The sequence below is a fragment of the Lepidochelys kempii genome, chromosome 3 (assembly GCF_965140285.1).
Source record: "Lepidochelys kempii isolate rLepKem1 chromosome 3, rLepKem1.hap1, whole genome shotgun sequence".
NCBI classification, from domain to species: Eukaryota; Metazoa; Chordata; order Testudines; family Cheloniidae; genus Lepidochelys; species Lepidochelys kempii.
This window is the reverse complement of record NC_136382.1, coordinates 201,759,829-201,783,757: the sequence shown is the minus strand read 5'-3', so window position 1 is coordinate 201,783,757 and position 23,929 is coordinate 201,759,829.

The window sequence follows — 23,929 nt, the reverse complement described above, 5'->3', positions numbered from 1 at the left end:
TGGGAGGTGTGTCCAATTTCTGGAAGCATATTTATTAGATTCTGCCACCCCTTACTCACATTGAATAGCATCTTACTTCAAACAGTAGCCCCATTCCCTTAAGAGGGACACCACTAGAGCAAGGTACTACTCAGCATGATTAAAGGTGTCATTGTCCCACTCTTAATATTCCATTTATTCTGAAGGGATTGTGATTAAGGTTGTGAATGGTTTTCTATTAGAAACTTGATTTTAATCATCTCCTCTTCACAAGATCTTTGCCACAACTGAAATCAGCCTGTCTTGATTTGGTCATTTGTGCTAGAGGAGAATTTTTTGGCAATCAGAGAGGAAGGATAGAACCGTGCCTTATGTATGGAACTGAAAGCAGGAAGATCTGGGTCTTGTTCCTGACTGTGCCACAAACTAAATCATTAAGTGGCATTTTCAAATGTGTCCACTGATTTTGGGGCCTCAGTTTTGGATGCCCCACGTGAGATATCTAGACCTTGGACCTGCAGATGCTCAGCATCTGCAACTCCAACTGAGATTAATGGGAACTGTGAATCATCAGCTCCTTTTAAAATCAGGACTTCAGTGTCTCAAGTCAGACACCTAAGAGTGAAACCAAGAATTGACTGGGCATGGAGTTTGAGCTCATTACCCCCTCACCTCTAGGAATGATCCCTCTCAGACAGATTGAGACACACTAGTGAAATGGGGTGGAAGCTTGTCTTGTTCTCACTGTACTTCCTTCACCTGTATTTACATTAAATAGATGGCTTTCCTATCAAATCCTTCAAATAGTATTTTAAACAGATCACTTACTTCAGAAAACTCTTTAATAGAAGGTTATAATCATAACAACAAGTCAAAGATTTGAAAGCTAGGAAACTCTAAGGTAAAAACCCAAAGATTAAAAAAAAAAAAAACAACCATACACAAAGGTCTGAATGTCTGGATATTCAGTTGTAAGTGTCCTTCACACTTTCTTATGCCTTTTATCTTAATGGGCTTAATCCAACACCCATTGAAATAAATTTCCATTGACTTCAATGGGCTTTGGATCAGGCCCTGTATTTTCAGGCTAAGATTTTAAAGGCGAACAAAGGTAGTTGGACACCCAATTCTCATTCAAATGAATGGGAATCAACCATCCAAATCCCTTCTGGTAGCTTTGAAAATGTCAGTCATGATGTATAATGCTGTAAGGCATTATAATAGCTATTTCTGATAATTCCAGATGGTTATTAATTGAAACAGGCCCCAACCCTACACCACATCAGGATAGTGGAATTTATCCCATGGCACAGACCTGTTGATTAAAACTAACATTCACATCACTGAAAAACAAACACCCCTGGAGATGAACTGTCTTAGGCTTGGTTCATTCATTCTACGGTGATTATTCCACACAGTGTAATTATCTTGGAAAGCTGATGATGCTGATGCTATGACAAGCCTAAAATATTCAAGACTGGGCTCCAGGAACAGTTTACTGATGTGCTGTCTAAATTTTGGAACACAAACCAGAAAACAAAAAAACAAAACAAAAAGACAACCCCCACTCCCCAGACAGAGCCCAATAGTCTGTTCTTTCTCTGCTCAGCACACGAACACTTATATTTACTGCTCATAAAGAAAATGAGTTTGGCCTTACTTGTAACCCTTTCATCTTTCTGTTTAAAGCTTCACTGCGATTTACCTAGGGTAAATACGACAAAATGAAACACCACAGGAATGGAATGTGGGACAGATTAACATCTCACCCACCATAGTGTACAATATTCCAAGTGACCATATTTCAAAGTGTAGGGCCAGATTTTCAGAACAAACTCAGATCCCTTGTTGGCACCTAAATGGAGTGGCCAGCTTTTGAAAAGGGTCCAGCATCCAGCAGCTACCCCTGAAAATAGCAGGAGCTGCTAGGGGCTGCGCTTTCTTGAAAATACAGTCATTGATATAGGTACCTAAATGAAATCCATTGGGTGAGCAATCAGCAAGAGAACTTTGGCAACCCCTTAATGTTACTAGCACAAGCCTTTTTTTCTCTATAAAGCTCTTTCAAACCATGACCGAGAATGGACCCCCTTTGAATTTGCCTGGCAAAGGGGAAATATAGGCTTTTGCTACAAAGGCAGCCAAAACCTGCAATCTTCTCCCCTTCCTCAAGTTTTAATGCAGCTCCTGGTTCAGATGCCTATGCCAGGGCACAGCACTGCTTCTCAGGTTGTTTTAAGTGATGTCTTGCTGTTAGCACTCTTGCTGCAGGGAGACAGCAAAAGGAAAGTATTGCTTCCCCTCCCAATCCATCCTCAGCCTAGAGAAGCATCTGGACTATTGCTTGGAAGTGTTTTTTTGTGTAGGAGGCCAAAAGAGTAGGTGGCATAAAGACTTGTAAATATTTAGGACCCCAAATATGTAGGGGGTTGTAGGAAGAAGAAAGAGCTTGGTGGTAGTGGGGACTAGAAGCGTAAAGCTGACTTTTAGATAGAAGTGACCTGAAAGGGGAGCTGATTCATGAAGTCATTGTAAAAACTTATTGGGGGAATGTTTATTAGCACCATTTTAGGATATGATTCCAAAAGCCACTCACTGAAGTCAGTAGGACTTGCACAAGGGTAAGCGTACCCATGGTACACTCACAACATTGGGGCAGCATTAGTTTTTCTAATAAGATGCCACCCACCTGCCTCAACTGGTGAGAAACTTGATGAGGCTGGTGGCAACTGGGACAGTCCCATTTGACCAGGGAAGGAGAACACATGTTGTGGGGACACAGGGGTGTCCCCCCCTTCAGAGTCTCCAGCCACCCACTGGTTAGCTTGGGGAGGAAAGGAGCTGATTGTTCCCTCACCCCTGCCCAACTTTCGTTAAACTCCAGTCCAGGCCATGGGGAGTCTCTTTTTGCTCTGCTTCAACAGCCCCATTCTCCCCACCCTGTATTGGTGGGCTTGGAGCTGTGTTTGTGGAAGCTGCAGATCTGACCAATTGCCTATTTTGGGATCAGGAAATTTTTTTTTCTTTCCATAGTGGCCAAATTGGGAGAGGTCTGAGGAGTTTTTCCACCTACCTTGCAGCATCCTTGAGCCGCAGTTAAGTAAGAATAGGATTTAATCATTAGTGATTGTACTCGGTAAGGGAAAACTTGTAGCTGGTTCCCAGTGCAGTTGAGGATAAAAGGACAGTTCCCAGAAGTAAAAGACCTGGGATTTTACTGATGGGCCTTGTGCAATGGGGAAAACCTTGTGGTCTTTGTGGGTTGAGGTCCTCCCTTTTAGTACCCTCTATCCTCCTCGCAGTGGGTGGGGTAGGATGCAGAAGAGTGTGCTGAGTCCTACGGGCAGGCTGAGGAGAGTCTATCCTGAGTTCTGGGTTAAATGGTAGGTGCCCTGTAACTCCCAACCTGGAACCACTTAAAATGCCTGAGTGACGGGGTGGAGAGCACCCCTCACCTGTGTTAAGTTGAATAAACTTGTGACCTGGCATTTAAAATCCATCCCTGTGGTCGTCCTCATTTGCTGCTGTGTCTACAGCAAGTGGAGACCAGAAAGGCCCAATAGACAAACTAAATGGGAGAAGAGCAGGGAAGTGATATTCCAAGAGTGCTTGGAACCTCAAGGGGAGAGGGAAGAAAGGAAAGGAAACACAAGGAATGTAGTCACCATTTTAAAATTCCCTGCCTTGTTACTTATTTTATTGTCATCCTTCCATAATGAGCCACACTTCAGAGTGGAAGAAGAACCTGGGTAAATCTTTCCAAACCTGGTTTAAATTTAAAAAAGTGTCTGCTTTTTTCCAGTGAAGCAGCCGTACCCCAGTAGTAACAAGCCCCTTGCAGTGTGTAGGGGTAGTGGGGTGGGGAGACTGGAGCATCTTCCTTAGGCTCCTGCCTGGGGGAGGAGTCAGTGTAATTAGGGAAACACAGGTATGGTGCAGCCACAAAAGAGGCAGGGTGGTGCCATGGCTGGTCATAGAGGGAAGAGGAGTAAGGATAGCACGCTTCTTGGTGTGTAAATGGGAGACCTGGGTTCAGTTCCCTGCTCCACAACAGATTTCCTGGGTGACTGTGGACAACTCATTTGATTTCCCTGTGGCTCCACTCCCCATATGTAAAATGTGGATAACAGCACATCCCTACCTCACATTGGTATTATGAGGGTAACGATCCTACAACAATGGGGCTAATATAAGTACCTAGAGATAGACAGAGTGCACAACTCTGCTAGTAGGTTCTGAGCCAGTTGGAATATCTCCAGAGAGTTTGCACTATAGAAAATCTTTGAGTATCAAGCTCCAGCATAGGCTAGGGCTTCAAATTATAACCTACCTCTAAGTTTTCCAAACCTAGTGTTATGTGCTGCCTTTATCCACCCACTATCTACCTGAGGTATTTTACAAATGATGCTTTTCATGTGAAAAGCAAAATGTATTGTGTAAAATTCTAGCAGTGCTGAATGTCCAGATATATTGTTCAACAGCGGTACTTTTAAAACAGTTAAGATATAGATCTAGACATTATCATGAAGCTCAGCCATAAGTATGCATCCCCTATTTACAATCTGCTGTATAAATAACACTGTACCATTTGAATATACAAATCAAGGAAACTTATTTGAACAAAAATTAGACAGACATAGGAGGGAAGTCAAGATACTCAGTTCAACAGAAGCTCAGCAAAAACTGCTCTTTGAACTGAGCATCTCAACCTTTCACATGTCAGGTACAATAGTCTGTACTTCCTGCTCAGCCAAAAGCTCAAGAAGGTGCAGAGTCGAAGAGATAAAATGATAGATTGTCTTTTTCCCTTTTTTGAAGAAGTGATTTGCCCCCCTCTGACATTTCTCTTGAAACACAGTGTAAGCCTTATTGTTTTGTGAATCTGTGAGACTAACTCAGTGAGTTGATAGGGATAACCAGACATGCAAAGTGGGTTAGGCATACTTGGATACCTCACTGTAGAGGATTTTAGAAAGTTACTGGGTAAAGAAGCAAAAAATATGGTACAAATACGTACTGTTAAATTTAGAAGCAATATCTGCAACAAAGATGTTTAAGAGTGGGACTTTCAAAAGTGCTGCACATTGGCCTAACTCTGCTCCCATGGAAGGCACTGGGTGTTTTACCAATGTTGAGACATTCTGAAAATTCATCAACACTTTAATGTTGATCTGGCATCTAATATTTCCCCAGTTAAAAATTTAACCTGCCATTCACTAAAGTTGTCAGCAACAGCTGCTGTTGTAGCATGCTAGCATCACTGTATTCTGGTAGAAATCAGTGAGAAATCTGGGGGTAAAAGGGTATTTTATTGCCAGCCGGCATTCAATATCTTCCGTAGAGGAAGTTATTGAAATAGATTTGTTTATATTCATAGATTATAGGGACAGGTTAGAGTCTGACCTCCTGCATAACACAATCCATAAGTGTTCCCATTCCTGTTTGGACCAGAACACACACAATTCTGGTTTGCACACACTTGAAACTTCCTGAAACATTTATTTTTGAGGCTGAAATTTTCTATTGGCTTCTGCATTGACTTGAATATTATTCAGAAATCTGGGGCAAGATTTCACCTGGAGATCACAGAAGGAAGAGAAAATACACTTTTCCCATTAAAAAAAAAAATCTAATCATACACACAGACCTACACTAAGGCCCCAAATCTTCACTTGCACCCATAGTTTGGAGACCATCACCATACGCCATGTGAACTGTGTCTGCCCTGTTAAGTAAATCAATTATAATAGCGTGTTTGTTACTGGTAAAACTATATAACTGGCACCTACTTCTCCAGTCTAAATTGGAGCTCTACATATTGGAATGGTGTAAAGGCAAATTAGGTGTAGATTCCAAGATCCTCAGCAATCAAACACTGTGCTGGAAAGAGCTCCCATATTTGCCAGCTGGTGGTTCATAGCAGATTGATGGCTGGCTGCCAGTATAACTGGAGGACTCAGAATGAACAGGCAGAGGAGTAGGAAATGCATAGTGTGCATATCAACCCCCTTAGATAAGGGCATATAAAACTTAGTGATGATGGACAGGAAGGAAGAGAGCAGGGGATAAGGTGGAGCTTTGCAATCCTGTACGGAGGCAAAACGAGGCTGCCAAGCAGGGTCTATGCACCAGATGGCTCCATGAAGGACAGATGCAGACTCCCCCTGTCGGTTCTCTGATGATCCATGACTCAGATGTGAAGTGGCAAAGGTAAAGATAGGTATCAGACAGAGTGATCTCCAAATCCTACAAGGAGGGTGAATGGGAAGAGCACAATAAGGTTCCAGCCCATATAGAGGAAGTGGATGAACTATACTTAGCCGTCTTGCAGACAGTAGGATGGGTAGATGGAGAAGAGTGGGAAGTGTGGTCTGAACCTCATAGAAAGGTCAGATATGAGAGGCTGTAGTTGCTGGTCCAGAGTGGAATAATGTAATGGAGAAAGGGGCCTGGCCCCCAACCTATGTGGGTAGTTTTCCCATCAGTATGTAGAGTTCAAGGTGGTCTTTAGCTTGTACTGAAATACTGATGGGGTAATTTGGGCTTCTAAACTGCAAGGCCACAAATGTGGCTAGGGGCTTGCATCCAGTGTGAATCGAACCACATGTACAGCTACATGGACATGATGTGCTTCATCATTCAGGATGACCCATAATTTAGAAATGGTTTGTCCAATTTACCTCAACCATTTCAAAAATGAATAGAGAAACAATTGTCTTCCGAGTATGTGTGACTTCCACTATGAAAATGTAGATCCACATCCCGCCCCCCTCCCCCCAGTGGCTGATCTAGAGAAAATGTTAATGAGTTTGAAAATTGCTAGCTAGAAGGCAAGTGATAAAGACTTGTACTTTCAAACCTGAAGATCTTTGGTTCAAATCCTGATATTACCCTCAGCAGAGTTGGCTACATATGAGAAACTTTATGCAGAAAAGAGATCTTTCTCCAGACAGCCAAAATTGGGCTTATAGCAGAAACGGCCTTAGAATCTTAAGCAGTCAGCTATCATGACTGCACGGCTAGAATTTGCACTGCAAGATTATTCTCACACCAAGGCTTTGATCTGCAAATATGTTTTTACAATGATAATTTTTCTAATCATTGGTGCGGCTCCTGTTGGACGTAATAGTTCTCTTTGCCTGCACAGCTCCGCTCAGAACCTTCATGTGTACCACAGCCTTAGCAACGCACCTCAGTGCGCAAAAACAAAGAGACACCAATGCGTAGCACAAACCTAAACACTTCTACAGCGTGTACAATGACTGCCCTGGTCTTTCAGCTCTTCGCCAGAGCTGCCTCTGGCAAACTTCACGAGCACTAAATTCACCAAAAACAGGGAGAAATTAAAAAGCAATATGACAGTTATGGAGAATCATAACGTGCTTCTGCTCTACACTATTATTCAAAATAGTATATCATCTCTTTGGGAATCTGCAGCATAAGTTCTGTTAAAGTACAGGCTGTAAATGTGTATTAGAATTAAGTAAACACTATAAAATATGTTGAGCTACATTTTGTGACCTTAAAATGAGGAGAGCACCAATTCTAATGTATGCTGGGATTGCAAAAATCCCAGGATGGATAATACACTTAATGTTGTGTAATTTTTCCTCTTTCCTGGTTTACTTTCATTATAATGCAAAGTCATATATATAAAGTATAAACAAAAGCTATTAAAAGAACATGACTAAGGTTGCAAGGTTCTCCGATGTTAGGAAGTGCCAGTATTAAGGTTGCCTTAACCTTAATTCACACAGAATTATTAATTTTCTCATGGGCTTTTCTATAGCACTCATCACTATAGTATGAGTGCTTCTTGAACATTGATTGTTATCTTCAAAAAAAAAACAACTCCTCCTTCATTATCCCCATTTTACAGATGGTGAGCTGAGGCACACATATTAAGGTTAAAAATATCCACTAATTTTGTGTGCCCAGTTTGAAAAAAAAAATCAAGTCCTGGGCATCTCAGAGAAATTATATAGGACTTTATACATTCAAGCCCAACTGCCACCGACTTCAGCTGAAGCTGAGTGCTCAACACTTCTGCAAATCAGACCCCCAGGGTCTCAAGTCAGGTGCCCAGAAAATAAGTTAAACTCAGTTAGACCACAAGACCTTGCTTTCTCTTTCTACAATCCTCTACCTCATTTACTGTACATCGTCCAACTTCTGCAACAAATGAATCAGGATAGCTACAGAAACCAGCCTCCTTCACTACATTTCCCTGATTCAGCCCCCAAGCTGGTCCATACTGTGTAAGGAGTGAGGCAGGGTTTCTGTGGGGGAGAAAAAAAAATAGTATTTGATTGTGTAATTAAAGACTATCATAATGCATATGCACAATGGGGCTGAATTAAGGCTACATAGGCACTTTCTAACTTTTGAGAGTTTAACTTTGCAACCTTAATATTCTTTTAATGTGGTTTATCTGTAATTTGCTAAGTTTTTTTTAAAAAAACGGAAACTGAAAAAACATTCCATTATGTGGCATCACTGACACATATGTGGGTCATCAGCAGCTGGAACCTTTAGATCCAGCACAGACCTCTGCCATCTGAGCTAATGGAGTAACTGATTGCAGTAGTAGGTTGTCATCCTCTCTGTAGACCAGTACTAGAGAAGCAGGAGAAAGACACTTTACCAGTGTCAGTAAATATCTGTGAAACCCAATAGAGTAATGGTGAGACTCAATCTTGGGCTCCATTCTCAGACTCTGGAAAGTAGTGTTTTCAAGTGGGAGCAGATTCTTCTGTTTCCACAGCTTGATCTATATTCTGCCATCTCCTCCAATCTGTTCCAGTCTCTTCCTCACCTATGGCTCTTCATCCAAGTCCTATTCACTTCACCTATCTAGTCCCAGTCTACTTGACCAGCCACTGTCACTTTCTGCACTAGTCACCGCAGCTCTGTGTTTCCAGACTTCTTGCCTGGCTAGGAGTGGTGGCACTAGATAAAAGCAGATTAACCAATTGCTTAGGGCCCCAAGCAGCTGGGGGGTGGGCAATTAAGTAAGATTAACAGTATTTTGAGGATAATAATAAAGATGGAGTTTAAAAAAAAAACTATTTGTGTGTTGTGTTGGTGCATTTCTTGGTTTTGTGGAAATAATGCAATTAGTATTTTTAGGGGGTGGGTAAAGGGTAAGTATTTCTGCTTAGGGCTACCAATGGGCTAGCACCACCTCTGCCAACCAGTCCCAACCCCACTCACAACCCCTCCAAGCTTCTTATCTCCCTCCCGTCCCACTGGCCCCCAGTCCCAGCCTCCCATCCAGTCGCCAACTCCCTCCACCAGAATCTGAAGCAAAATATAAAATTGTTCAATATAAAAAGGATATGTAGCAACTATACCTGCCTGCCTACTCCTCAAAGAAAAATGATGTTTGGAATATCTGCAGTTTATCTAAAAGAAAATATTTATTTTACCTACTACACTCATGCTACTGTGCTTCCTTTGTTTTCTTCCTCTGAAGTAGAGGCCACTGAATATTTATATCTCTATTGTTAGAGAGTGGCAACGGGCAAAAAGCAATAGAATTTCAGCCAGGTTTCATTTTTGTAAATCCTCAGACCTCAACCCTCAAGAAAAGCTTGTCTATTGTTGGAGGCAGACAGCACAGCTGTCACCATGATGAACAAAAGGGAAACCAAAAATAAAAAAAATAAAATAAAAAAAGGCCTATTTTGAAAATTAGCAATATCCATTTTTGCTCCACATTTAATGAGCTTCTGATGAAATGAAATTTGCTGGGCTTCTCAAGGGTGGTTTCTGATGGGGCTTAGATCACTTTGAAATCAGCGCACTCCAGAAGAGCCCATATGCTTAAGGCAGAAAAGCGGCATTATTAGGAGCGTTGAACTGGAATGAAATTTTGGAGGAGACTATTTAACTCTCCTTTAAATAGGATTTTAATTTCAAAAGTTAATGCTTTAGCACCATCACTCAGTCTTTGTGAAAGACAAAAGCAGGTGATGCCTCAAGCTGGGTGGAGAGAATGCAGAAGGGAATGTCACCTGATGTACTAACCCAAGACTGAGAGCAAGGGACTCCTGCATTCTAAGCCTAGCTGTGACAGAGCTTCGGGGGCCTTCGTCAAGTCACATTTGCTGTGGCTGGCCCTGAAAAATGTAGTCATCTTTGATTTTGGGGAGAGAACTTTGTATCAATGATCTTGTGTATCAATATAAATGTAGCTTATCCCAGAAATGGATGGGAAATGTAGGTCACAAATGAGGGGTGAAGGGTGTTAGCTGAGCCACTTGAATAATAGAGTTGCTGGATGTAGCGGCATTTTTAAAAAAAATTAGTCTTTTTTCCTATTAAAAAAGTTTATGGGAGTGATTGAATAACCTGTGAGCGCATTAATTGACTAATGCATTCAGTGAGTTTTGAACATGTTTTTCGTATAGACTAGATAATTATTTTGTTTCATTCATGCTGCCAGGGCCTACAGTGTAAAACCTTACAACCATGGCAATGGCAAGAACTTGTTCTACAGTACCTGCATCCGACGAAGTGAGTATTCACCCACGAAAGCTTATGTTCCAATATGTCCGTTTATCTATAAGGTGCCACAGGACTCTTTGCTGCTTTTACAGTATCTGTTTAGTTTCCCCAACAGATAAAGAGACAATAGTTGTACATTTCTACATTGACATGTTGGAGAATCAGTTCCTCCCTTTGCCAAGACTTGAGAGAAGGTTTGTGATTTTCTAGTGAGATTTGTTATAAGGTCCAGCAAACCTCCAAGAACACATGGTTTTGGCGTTTTGCACTCTCCAGAACTTCCAGTGCCTAGTGCCGGTTCAAGGCCCTGATATTAATTTTCAAGCCCTCTATTGGGTATGTAGTTAACAGTGTCCAGGATGAAGCTCAAGAGAGCTAGAGATAAGGCATTTTCACTCAAAGGCTCTCAAGTGTGAAGTGACATTAGAGGAAATAAGTCCAAGTCGGATTGTTTTCAGAACACATTGCAAAACACCCCTGTTTCTCCAAGACCTTCTTGTAGTGATGACCAGGAGCTACTTTCTTACATGTGAGTGTGTGTGTGTCCATGCGCACACACACATATATCATCCCCTAAAAACAAGTTACTAAAAGTCTGAGGGGCAAAAGGCAGTGTTGCCAACTCTGGCAATATTATAATAAGTCTGATGATACCTTTTGCTTTTCTTGAAGCCCCAGGTTCTGGAATCATGTGATTACATGAGAATCTCTATTTTCATTTAAAAGAAAAAAGTGTAAGTTTCCAGCCTTCATGGTTGCAAAGTAAAGCTTAAAATACTACTCAAATGCACTGTAAAAGGTTCAGACAGCAGAATGCGAACTGAAAACCCTCCACAGATGTTTTTTTTTTTAAAAAATTTGATGCCCCTTGATTCTTGGGGCCCTGATTCATGATTATTGAATGCTTGAAGCTGGCAATACTGAGTATCCACTCAGAGGTCTACTATAGACAATGTTATATCAGTTACAATTACTCTTAAGCATTGGGCCCTAATTCAGCAAACTTGAGGCAAGATTTTGAAAGGATTTAAGTGCCTAAATAGCTTTCAATATCTGGCTGTTTAGCACTTCCATGAGTAAATTCATCCACCTGAGCAAGGAGTTTACAGGATAGCTCTAGGGAAGGGGATAGAGTCAGAAGTGGAGTGGGAGATAGAAGCAGAACGGTCTGTAACCACTGCAGCGCCTAGAATTGAACCGTCTCAACATTCCATTGATCTCTAGCGAATGGCTGTGAAACCTGTTCGGCCAAATGTGTCTCTCATCCCTTCTTGTGACACATAGATGATCCACATAGATGATAAAGCTTTCACTGTAGAAGGCGGTTATCTGGCATGTTGGGAGAATGGGGGCTGGGTTGCTGGTAAGTCAAAAATTCCAGTTAACTAAGAGGAAGTGAGTTTGGGTGTGGGAGGGGTCTCAGGGCAGGGGGTTGGGAGCGGGTGCTGCATCCGGGCAGTGCTGACCTCAGGCGGCTCCCTGCAAGTGGCAACATGTCCCTGCTGCTCCTAGGTGGAGGCAGGGCTAGGCAGCTCTGTGCACTGCCTCTGCCCACAGGCACTGTCCCTGCAGCTCCCATTGGCTGCGGTTCCTGGACAATGGGAGCTGTCGAGCCAGCGCTCAGGATGGGGGCAGCGCACGGAGCCCCCGTGGCTGTTCTTCTACCTACGAGCGGCAGGGACATGTTGCCGCTTCCGGGAAGCCACGTGGAGCCAGGTAGGGAGCCTGCTGGCCCTACGCCAACTCGACTAGGAACGTGACTTTCAATGTTAATCAGAAATGCTGGTTTAGAGAGCTTTCTGGTTGGTAAAATGCCAGATAACACAGCTTTTACTTTACTTTGCTACCAGTGATTTTGTTAGATCAAGTGCTAGTGGCCTTATCTTGTGGATCTAAAGACCCCATCCCTGATTTTTTAAATTTTGAAGAAAAACAGAAATTACACACTAAAAACATTAAAATAATGTTATGGTTGCAGAGACCCTTAGTTTGTCTGTTCCGCCCCCGCCCATTGTGCATATGCATTATGCTACAGCCTTTAATGACATGATCACATACTTTTTTCCCCTAACTGTTGAAGGCCTGACCTTGCAACCATAGTTTTAATATTTTGTATATAACACACAAAGGCAGGGATGTGTGTATATAATTGTTTATATTCTCATTGCCCTATATTAAACTAGTACTGCATATAGCTGCATGTAGCCTGCATAAGTCATTCCGAGTTTTATCCCTTTCCTTTTTTCCAATTAACTGGGCACAGCTAATACTTAATGTTCAGGCATGTGAGTATTAAGCTAGGCACAGGGGAAAACTGCCTCTGAGGAAAAGTGGGAAGTGGGTTAGAAAATCTTGGCTCTCTCCAAGGAGATAAATATAAATATATTGTGTTTTATTGGGTTGCAACACAGCTCTGGAGAACACTAATATCCACCCGTCTGTGGCAAAGGGACTAATACTTCCTGTTCTTTAACCTGTGGACTGATGTTCTCTTCATGCAGAGTGCTGCTGCAGCTGAGTCACTATTGTGTCAAGAATCAATGATAGTTTGTGTCCCATCTCTAGCGAGTAACATGGACCTTCTTCATTAATCTTAATCGGAGATCCCAAAGAATAAAAGGCCATGCAGTACTGTCATCATCGTTTGTTACTGCCACAGAACTAGAAGGTCAATAACCCATTCACTTAATCCATGCTCCAGATTATAGACCTGCTAAAGGTTAAAAAAACCAATCAAATCAGGATACTTTGGTAGGAGTACAAATGTTTGAATGTGTTCTGACTATAAAATTAAATTCCATGAAATAGTCTGGTCTAGAACTGGTCAAAAAGTGGCAAGTATTTTATGCAGTTTCAATAAAATTTTGCTGAAATGTTTCTGTATAATACATTTTCAGTGGGAAGAAAACCTTTAGTTTTTCCCTCATTTTTCCATCCTTTCCCTTTTCCAGTGATAAAAATAAAGAAGGTAGGGACAAAAAACCTAACTGGAAAATCCAGAAAAAAAGAATCCTCTTTGTTTTTGTATCCAAAAGCCAGAACATTTTTGAAAAAAAAAATATTAAAAAATGAAAGGGTCCAGGGAAATTCTCATTTAGGAACAGGCCATTTTTCATCAACATATTTTTGAATGAAAAATTTAGACCTACTCTGGTCAAAAATGCATTTCCCCATTATCTTTAATGCAGGTGTAATGCAAATAGTGTAGTAGGTGTTAAGATGAGTGACAGCAGAATTGTTTGAAGTAGGAAGCATTATGTTGCCTAAGATTGTTAGCTGAATTTGACCTAAGTTTGCAAACAGATTCGTTGGCCACCAAACTGATAAATCAATTGTTTACCCAGCTTTACTTAAGATAGCACATTTTCCCCTCATGAGACAAGACTTAGCTGGTTGCTGGGCAACTTGAGTGGATACATACTCAGGGCAGCTAGCCCATGTCACCACTGCCCATGCTACCATGGCTACACTACCCTTTTGATGGGATCTGTCTCATGATAGGACTATTGGTATAGAGCGTATGGGGGTATAGTCTGCAAAAAAGACTAATAGTCTGAGATGTATTAACAGGAGTATCCTATATAAGACAGGAGCGGTAATTGTCCCACTCTACTGGTAAGGCCTCAGCTGGTGTACGGTCCAGTGCTGGGCCATATTTTAGGAAAGATATGGACAAATTGGAGAGAGTCCAGAGAAAGCAACAAACATGATAAAAGGTTTAGAAAACCTGACCTACGAAGAAAGGTTAAAAACCCAGGCATGTTTAGTCTTGAGAAAAAACTGAGCAGGGACCTGATGTTCTTCCAATATGTTAAGGGCTGTTATAAAGAGGACAGTAATCAGTTGTTTTCCATGTCCACTGAAGGTAGGACAAGAAATAATGGGCTTAATCTGCAGCAAGAGAGATCTAGGTTAGATATTGGGACAATCTTTCTAATACAAGGGTAGTTACGCTCTGGAATAGGCTCCAAGGGAGGTTGTAGAATCCAATTGTTGGACGTTGTTAAGAACAGGTTGGACAAACAGCTGTCAGGGAAGGTCTAGTTTTACTCAGCACAGGGGGCTGGACATGATTATGTCTCAGAATGTTTTAAATTTCCAGCTCTACATGTCTAGGATTCTATTTTTAGCCCAATGGGAGCTCACACAAGTGTGTCTATGCCAGCTGTGGAATCGCACTCCTAGCAACAAATGTAGATGTACCTACAAACTTTGCACCTCTTCATTGGTAATGTTTCACAGAGACAATCAAAATCAGAAGGAACAGAAATATATCTCCAAGATCCTACCCAGACTCAGCCTCGACACAGGGTAGTGAAAAGATATAAATTTTACAATACACTTTTGCAAAGGGAATCCCTGAACAACAAAAAAAGTTAAAAACCAGGACAGACAAGTTGACTGGACAGGCAACCAACAAACAGTTGGCTAAACTCCTCCCTCTTGTAATGCCATTGAGTTGAGAGGGTGAGTTTGGCCAATAGAATCAGATTTTCAAGCCCCATTTTTTGTCTATAGTTGCAAATAATTGTAGGCTACAACATTGTGTCTGCAGAATTGTGGGTGTGATAAAGGAGGTCAACTTAGGGCTGGGCTGAAATTGTTGGCCTCTAACAACTGATCCAAAGCCCATGGAAATCAAAAGAATCCTTCCAATGACTTCAATGGGCTATTACTCATTCTGGAAAATATCACTTTGTAATTTAATGAATAGAACCAAACATGTTAAGGGCACCTCTCATAGTACAGCCAAGCCTTAATCAAACCACAGAAGACTTGATCAGTGGCTTCTTTTTGGTGTGAAGAACCCTAGACTTTACAGACTATACTAAACTGCATGTCAGCTAAATATTAAGATTAACAGTGTTCAAGTCCCAGCACCAAAAGTTATTTTCTGCATTGACAATAGGAAACAATCTCAGTTCACCCTCTACTAACAGAGGGCAGGGGTTGATTTAATTTTTGTGACATTTTGGAAAGTGAAAACACAGTTTTGCTTAGCTCAGATCAGAGACTCATTTCCTCACTGATCTCTCCTGGCACTTATCAGAACAAGAATCCCAAGCCCACTGCTGCAGCCTGAACAATTTTTGAGTTGTAGGATTGTTTTAATAGCCCAAGTCACTGCTCCTATACTTAACCATATTAGTCATGCTCATGGTTCTTCCTTCTCCCCCTCCCCATATTACTGCTCAGATCACCTGACTCAGCTCTAGATTGTTCTAGTGACCTTCTGTAATGGCGTACACTCACTTCTCATGAGGACCCCCTGTCTCAGTGTATATGCCCACTCTCTGTTGGTGGTGGCTCTTTGGTGACTCAGCCCTCCAGCCAAGTCACACAGTCTTTATGGGAGACAAAAATAACAACCCCTTCCAGGATATACCTCCAACAGGGGTCCTATCTCAGCACCCTCTGTAAGGTCCCTCAATCTGCAGCCCTATCTTTGGGCTCACTCCTCAACCAGTCCCACAGGGCCTATCACAGTAGCCTGGTCTGAACTGTCTCTCAGCCCCTTCTGGGCTCCCTCAAGTTGTGGCTACTTTTCAATCAGGCCTGGCCCTGGTTTGTGGCCACATCCCCCAGGGCTCCTTCCCTAGGAGCTCATCACCTTTCTGGCTCCAACTCTTCACCTGGGCCACTAAAGGCATTCAGTTCCTATTCTGGCATAAATCAATGTCCAGGTCACTTTCCCAGTGGCTGGTGGCAGGGGGACCCAGGCCTGACCTCTACTCAGAGTCCCAACCCAGGGACCTTATAGATAGCAGCAATCCACCATGTCCCTTTAAATAAGCCACATCACTGCTACAATTCCTTGAGCCATTTCCTCACAGCCCCAGTTCATTCTGCACCCTTACCTCCATGCCTTGTCCTGGTTGAGTCCCAGCAGCCAGCCCAGAACTTGGCATTCTCCACAGCCTCTGCCAGCACTGCTATGTCCATGGCTCTGTAGCTTCAGCCAGCCAGCCAGCCAGCCAGCCAGCCAGCCAGCCAGCCAGCCAGCCAGCCAGCCAGCCAGCCAGCCAGCCAGCCAGCCAGCCAGCCAGCCAGCCAGCCAGCCAGCCAGCCAGCCAGCCAGGTACACCATTCACACTCCTCCAGCTCCAACAAGGAACTGATCTTACTCTGGCCCCGCAGCTCTTCTTATACTAGCCTGCTGGGCCCCCGATTGGCTACTCCCTGCAGCTTCTCTGATTGGCTGCTTCCCACACTGCTGCTCTAGGCCGCTTGGAGGACTCTCTCCTCTGCCCTTTTCTGGGCTGTGTGACAGGGCCATGAGGCCTTCAGCAGGGGGCTCAAAGCCTAGTCCATCCAATCACACCTTGTTTTAAATGGATCCGTTGGTAAATAAAGCTGAACCTAAAGAACTTGTTTGAAATGCCTCCAAACCATGACCGGTCCATCCAGAATGGCAACCGCAATCATTACGACACAATTTCTGAGTTATCTCACATCCTTTTGAAGGGAACAGCAAATCCCATGCACCACTTCAGTCTCGTGGAGTGGACCTGAGTTTGTTTAATCACGTTGTTTAATATATAACAAAGCAAACTCTGTGCAAAAGTATAAAATAATTCAGTAGGTCCTTGAATAGAGCATTAATGGGGGCGCGGAGAAGGACTCTGCTCAATAAAGTATTGTGGCATATGAGTCAGGAATTAAATATGGGAAGCAAAACAAAGAAAAACCCTGAAGTACTTAGATCTGAAATTATAGTGAAGAAAGGAAATAGGACTGTAGCCAGCTATGGAACCTAGAGGACACGTACAATATCCTTTCAGGTCATCTCTTGGCAAAATGACTTTGTGTTTACAAAGAAAGCAGCACTTGCCACAGGGCTCTTAAGCTTACTCTGCATCAGAGCAATAAACAGCAGGATCTGAAGTCTTGAGTGTGCTCAGAAACTGCTGTAATGGAAGGTTTTGGCTCGACAGCCCTGCAGATGGAAGCAGACAGTCCTGAAGGCAGATGGGGACACAGTTATCTCAAATGTCAAAAGGTACAGGCTCATTTTCAAACTACAGGTGAGATGCTGACTATTATTAGATCTGTAATCCATGTGAGTTCCAACTGAATTCAGTGGAGCTATTCCTGAAACGAGGTAGTACCAAATGTGAACCACGAGGGCTCAGATCCTCAAAGCTCCTTAGGAGCCTAAGTCCCATTGAAATGGATGAGAGGTGGGTGTCTAAATACCTTTGAGGAACTGGGCCTAGGTGCCTATCTGCCTCTTTAAAAAAATCTGTCAGATTCAACAATGATGAGCCCCATGGAAAAACCCATGAAGGAACTGATAGTTCTGTAGTCAGTGGAGGTTTCAGATGGTGTGTGGTCAATAAAATGTAGACACACACATTGAATGAGCAGTATAAAAAGGAAATATTGAAGAGCTGTTTCATTCGCTGAGCACCATTCATCTTGTGCACGGAATCAGGCAGGAAAAAATACTATATCCATTTGTACAAGGAATCTTTATGTGAAATTCCATGGCCTGTGTTATACAGGAGGTCGAATTACATTCCTTTGGGTTTAAAGTCTGTGAATCTGTGAATAAGGCTGTTGTCTGGACAACCTTAATTCTGCCATCTTCTAACTCTTGAATGCTAGACTTTGTAATCTTAACAATAGTTTAATATAGTGCTTTTTACATGAAATGTGTAAATACAACATGGTTAACAGAATTGACAAGGAAATGTACAGGAACAAAAACATTTATATTCATTTCAACTTGTGCAAAGTAAAACGCGAGGAAAATAGTAAATAAAAGAATTTCTGGCAGAAGTAATTTGCTAAAGTAATATGAGCTGTATTGTAGGCAGCTTTTAATAATTGGAGACCAAGTTATACTAGATTACTGGTAACCATTCTCTTGTAGCAATGGATAATGATGGCCAATAGGTGGTGCTAATGTTATATTCGAAGTCAATATTTTTATATTTAATTAAACGAATCACTTTGCTTTAAAGAAACATTGCTAAGCTTGTGAGCCTATTGGGAGAACTTAATGAGAGTAAATGGAATTTTTCAAGTCTTCGGGAATTTCTTCAGGTCCAATAGCATATTAGATACTGTGAAGAGGTCGTTATCGTCAGTTTTTTCCAGAGTAACTAGTAATGTTGGGTGCTTCCTCTTTTAGGTTCTTAGCATGAGAAACCCAGAATAGGCCTAATTTTTAGAAAGTGCTGAGAACCTGCCTTCTAAAAGTCAGGTCCCTTTAAAGTGTCAAGCTGGTCACCCAAAATCACTAGCCACTTCTGAAAATTTAGGCTTACGTGGTTACACTAACGTTATTGCCTCAATTTCTATAGTCTCGGAGAATGCCGATATTTTTTTTCTGGCACCTCTGTTGCATAGTGACTTGCTGTTTCATTCACCTTTTCCCACACAGGCAGAAGTGACCAGTAGTGATTTCAAGAACATGCTCACTAGAATTAGAATCTCTGTATCTGGAGAGAAGAGAATGTGAGTTATTTGAGAAATGACTTTTTCTGTGAGAAATTGTGATGACATGAAATATTTTCCATCTGTGTCAACGTTTTCCAGGTTTTTGTTAAAAAAACCCTCCCCTGAAAAAGCCCCCCGTCATATTCATTATCCAAAACTTTCAGTTTTTTAAAAAAATGAAGTTTTTGACGAAACAAATATTTTTGCAAAAATTTTAGTCAATGTCACGCTATCTGGAGTGGCTCACAACTGTGAGTGCCTACCTCAGGCAGACTGTCAGAAAACAGGGCAGACACTTCAAACTGGTGGTGTGTTCTATAATTAGATTTCATCAAGTCAATAACAAATGTGAGCTCCTGGATCACTGTACCAGTCTTACCATGGAGTCACAGACCATCCCCTTAGTCTCTCCAATCTATCCTGCCACTCAGACAAACTGGACTTTGTGATAAAAGGTCACAAACCAAAAATCACACCACATCAGGTTTCTCCCAGTCCCCAAAGTCCAGTCATTTACCCCAGATCAAATGGTACGCCAGATCTTGCACCAAAGACAATGCTGGCAGCCAATTCTATAGTAAACTAAAGATTTATTAGCTAAGAAAAAAGAATGAGAGTTATTGAGAGATTAAAGTGGGTAAAATATATGTACAGGTAAATCACAGTTTGTAACTCTAAATGATGGATGTGAAGTAATAAACTGCCAGTTTCTCAAAAGTCTTTTATGGTACCCAGATTGTCTCTGGGGATCTCCACTTTGCATCTGATACACTTCCCCGTAAGAGTCCAAAAAGTTCAGCAATTAAAGACCTTTCTTTGAATTCATTCTTATATCTTCTTCTGACAGAAGAAAAGCTGACAGTGTCTCTACCCATGTAGGCTTTCCCTTTGATGACAATGAGTAAGGAATGCACTTAGTCTTTTGACCTCCGACCATCATAATGGCCAGTTACTTTGAAATTAGCATTTTCTGTTAAAGTCCTTAAGTCCTTCATTAACATTTCACAAGATTTATTTGATGGATTATTTAATTACAGGGGTATACACAATGTAAAAGTTTGCTATTACATTATAACAGGAACAGATAAGTGAAAACAATACAAGTAACATTCCACTAGTTTTCATGAAGTTTAAACACCTGAATACACTCTTACCTTTACACTCATTTTGATCTATACTAATACACAAGTGAATTGGTCTGTGGCCCTGATCTGACCTGGTCTTATAGCATCACAGTCAAAAAGTAATTTTCTGCCAGAAAAATGTGTTACCAGAAAATTTGACCACCTCTAAAGATAACTTTACAATTCTGGAATTATAGTAGTGTATTAAACAATACACCTCTCATTCTCCCAAACGTGGGATTTTTCTCCCCAAAATTACACCAGTCTGTGGTGCAGCACAGACAATATTCAGTACTGCATCCATGCTGGATTTAATGACCAATACCTAGTGACCTGTTAGGGATAGACTAGGAAGAAGAAATCTCCAGCTTTACAGTGTCATAGAGCATTCACTTCTCTCTCTTGTAGGTTGCAAGATATCTGACCTTAAAGCTGTGATGTTATTAACTATAAAGGGGTTTGTAAAGATTGCAGATATTAATTATTTAATTACATTTATCAGATGTGCTCTGACTGCTTGCTCAAACATGAAGAACAATGATCACATTAAAAAATGTATAAGTAACACAACACCAGTAAATTAGACTGTGGTCCAGATCCTGCAACATATTTAGGTGCCTAACTCCCGTTGAAATCAATGGACTTTATCTTTGAGAATCTGGGCCTGTAAACTCATCAGGGCAGGGATTATGTCTTATTATGTGTGTATACAGTATCTAATTGGGAGCTAATCTGCGTTACGGCTTCCAGGCTTTACTGTAGTCCAAATAATAAATAATAAAAATAGACAATCCTTGGCTATGTACTGCACAACCCTGCTAAGCACAACCTCTCCCCTCAAGATAAATCTTGGGAAATGGGTAAGTTTTGCAGAATTTCATGAAAGTAATACAATATAAACTCCAGTACAACAAGGAGAAAGTTCTGGGGTAAAATCCTGGCCCTATTAAAGTCAATGGCAAAAGTCTCATTGATTTGAATGTGGCTAGGATTTTACCGCTGGACTGCTGGTCTCAGGCAGAGGAATCTGATGTACAGGGTGAAGTATAAAAAAGCTCTCATACTTTCAAAAAACTATTTGTTTTTAAACTACACAGCAACTCCATAATCCAGCTGATGTGATGAGTAGAGCCTGTTGGAAATTTTCTATCCAAATAAATGGACAGAATGTGGTTTTTTTACAAAATAGAAAGTCCCGCGCCCTCCTCCCCCCCAATCCCTTTTCATTCAAATAAACTTCAGGGTTTAAACACAAAACATTTCAAAACGGAAACATTTGGGGTTTTTAGCAATGATGGAAAAACAAAAGATTTGTTTGGTATTGGTGTCCTGGCATTTTTAAACAAAACACCAAAATTAAAAAAAAAAATTGACTAAAAAAATTGAAGTTTGCTTTGTAAGAAGAAAAGAATTTTCTGACCAAGTCTAGTAAAGAGGTATAAAGATCTTAATGGCATTCATTTAGGATGATGTGCTACCTACTAGTGGCTTCGCCATTTGTGAGTAGTGCATTAATTGAAATGGGAATTGGACATTTGAAGGCCTTAGGAAGCTTTGACTAGCTCATCATATAAAAATATATATACACCCACATATGCCAGTGTGGGCAAATAGTGCTTAGCTTGCACATAAGAGAAAATACACACAGGAAAGTAATGGAAATGGCTTGCTGCTAAATACATATGGTTAGTTAACAAGCTGTGAAGCAGTTACCTGCATAAAAGCACAGTGGATCAGCAAGTGCTGGGAAAATAAGTGCAGTTCATGCTTACAGTTTCTAATATCCCATGCTGCCAAAACTTTTCAGTAGGAATGGAAACTAAGCAGGACACTTACAATACCCCATGCCCTGAAGTTGAGTGGCTAGAAGGCCCCACCCTGATGTCACACCCATGCCACAAGAAAACCAGACAAACAGGGTAAGAACATCCAATTAGACAAACATGAGATGCACACAGAAGAATGCCCCAATAGAAATGTCTATGGAAGCCACCTGTCTGTGCTGTTTGCTTCTCCCAGGTTTCCCAGCATTTATGGCTCTGCTTGTTGTTTGGATTTGACAGGGATGTGGCTTCCCAGGCTTCCACTTTCTGTACACTCATTCTTGGCAAATGCACCTAACGTGCCACGGCCTGTCTTGTTGTGAAGCCTTCAGCAACATTTCCCTGGGAACATCTCTATGCATTCTTGCAGGAAAGGAAGAGGAAAAGCCTAAAAATCAATATATGCTCATAAGTCTGTCCACTCTCTGCTGGTCTCTAATAAACAATAGCACAGGGACGGAGGAATCCTCCTAAATTTGCCTTTGAAGAATATTTTAAAAATCAGGGACATGTTTAAAAGTGCTTTATCAGAAACTGTGAATTCTGAGTTAGGAGCATAGGAACTGTCTTTCTGGATCAGAGCAATGACCCATCTAGCTCATAGCCTGTCTTCAAGACTGGCCAGTGTAATGCCAACAGATCCTGGTTGCCAGCGGGCGGGATTGAACCTCCACTGCATGAGCTAAAAGCCAACTGGCTGTAGAGCAGACTCATTAATTGCTCCCTAAGTGGTCTTGGTGCCACTAGATGGGACAGAACACCACACCCAAGAGGTGTACGGGTTACATACTTCCCCTAGCTGACGGAGCACATCTCGAGCTTCCGAGTCTTCCCAGTTGAAATCCCGGACGAGCCCCCACTTGTAACACTGACAGATCGCGGTGGCCGGGATCAGACTGGGGATCTCTGGAGCTTAGTGCATGAGTCTCTACCGCATGAGCTAAAAGCCAACTGGCTGTTAGCTAAGGCTGTAGAGCAAACTCAATCTCTTGCTCTCTAAATTGTCTCGGTGCTACAAAATGGGACAGAACACCACACCCAGAAGGTGTGTGGATTACATCAGCACCAGCTGCTTCAGAGAAGGGGTAACAAACCCTGCAGTAGGCAGTTATGGGATAACCAGTCTGTAGGGAAAGTTGCCTCCTGATTCCTTCAAAGATTGGGACGCCCTGAAACATGAGAGTTTCTATCCATTCCAGAATTCATTAATTTTAAAAATATATATTTACCGTAACAATGCTGGATAGTCTTGTTCAGATAAATGTCTGGCCATGTTTCAAATTCTGCTAAGTGCTTGGCCTTAGATGTGGCAATGAGTGCCACAGACTAATTATATACGGCCTGAAAAAGTATTTCCTTTAATCAGTTTTAAATATGCTCTCTGTCAATGTCATTGGATGGCCCCTTGTTAATGTATTATGAGTAGTGCAGAGCAGAGCCCAACCTACCTTCTCTATACCAGTTGTTAGGGTGTACAGCTTTCTCATGTCCCCACTTACACATCTCTTCTCTAAGGTAAATTAGCTGTTACCAAAATTTTCAAGTTTGAAAGGTCCCAGCAAATAGGAGGCACAATGTTCTCTACACAGGATATTTTACAACTAAAACAAAATTGGTTGCATAAGGGCAAAATTTCAATACTGTACTCTTGGGTTTTAGCCAGATTTACTGCAGCATGGAGAGTGGTAGATTTAAGCATACCAATAAAATACTGGGAATATTGCTGCTCTTATAATTCTGCCTGAGCCTTCCACAATTTCTTTCTGACACAGTATTTCAGAAAAAGCCCCTGAAAAGTTATTTTTAAAAACAAACAAGATCTGTCACTAGCCCTGGTGGAGACTTGTTTGTAATTCCCCTGTTTACAGAATTCTTAGATTTCAACCTAGTAGGCCATGAAATGTACAATGTAGCAATATCAAATATCACGAGTCATTCAGCTGTCTGCTGAAATATATGTAATTTGGAAATCATATTTGTTGTTATATCCAGGACGGTGATTCATCCTTGGAGTGAAGCTGTGGCTTGCCTCTGCATGTTTTGCAATGC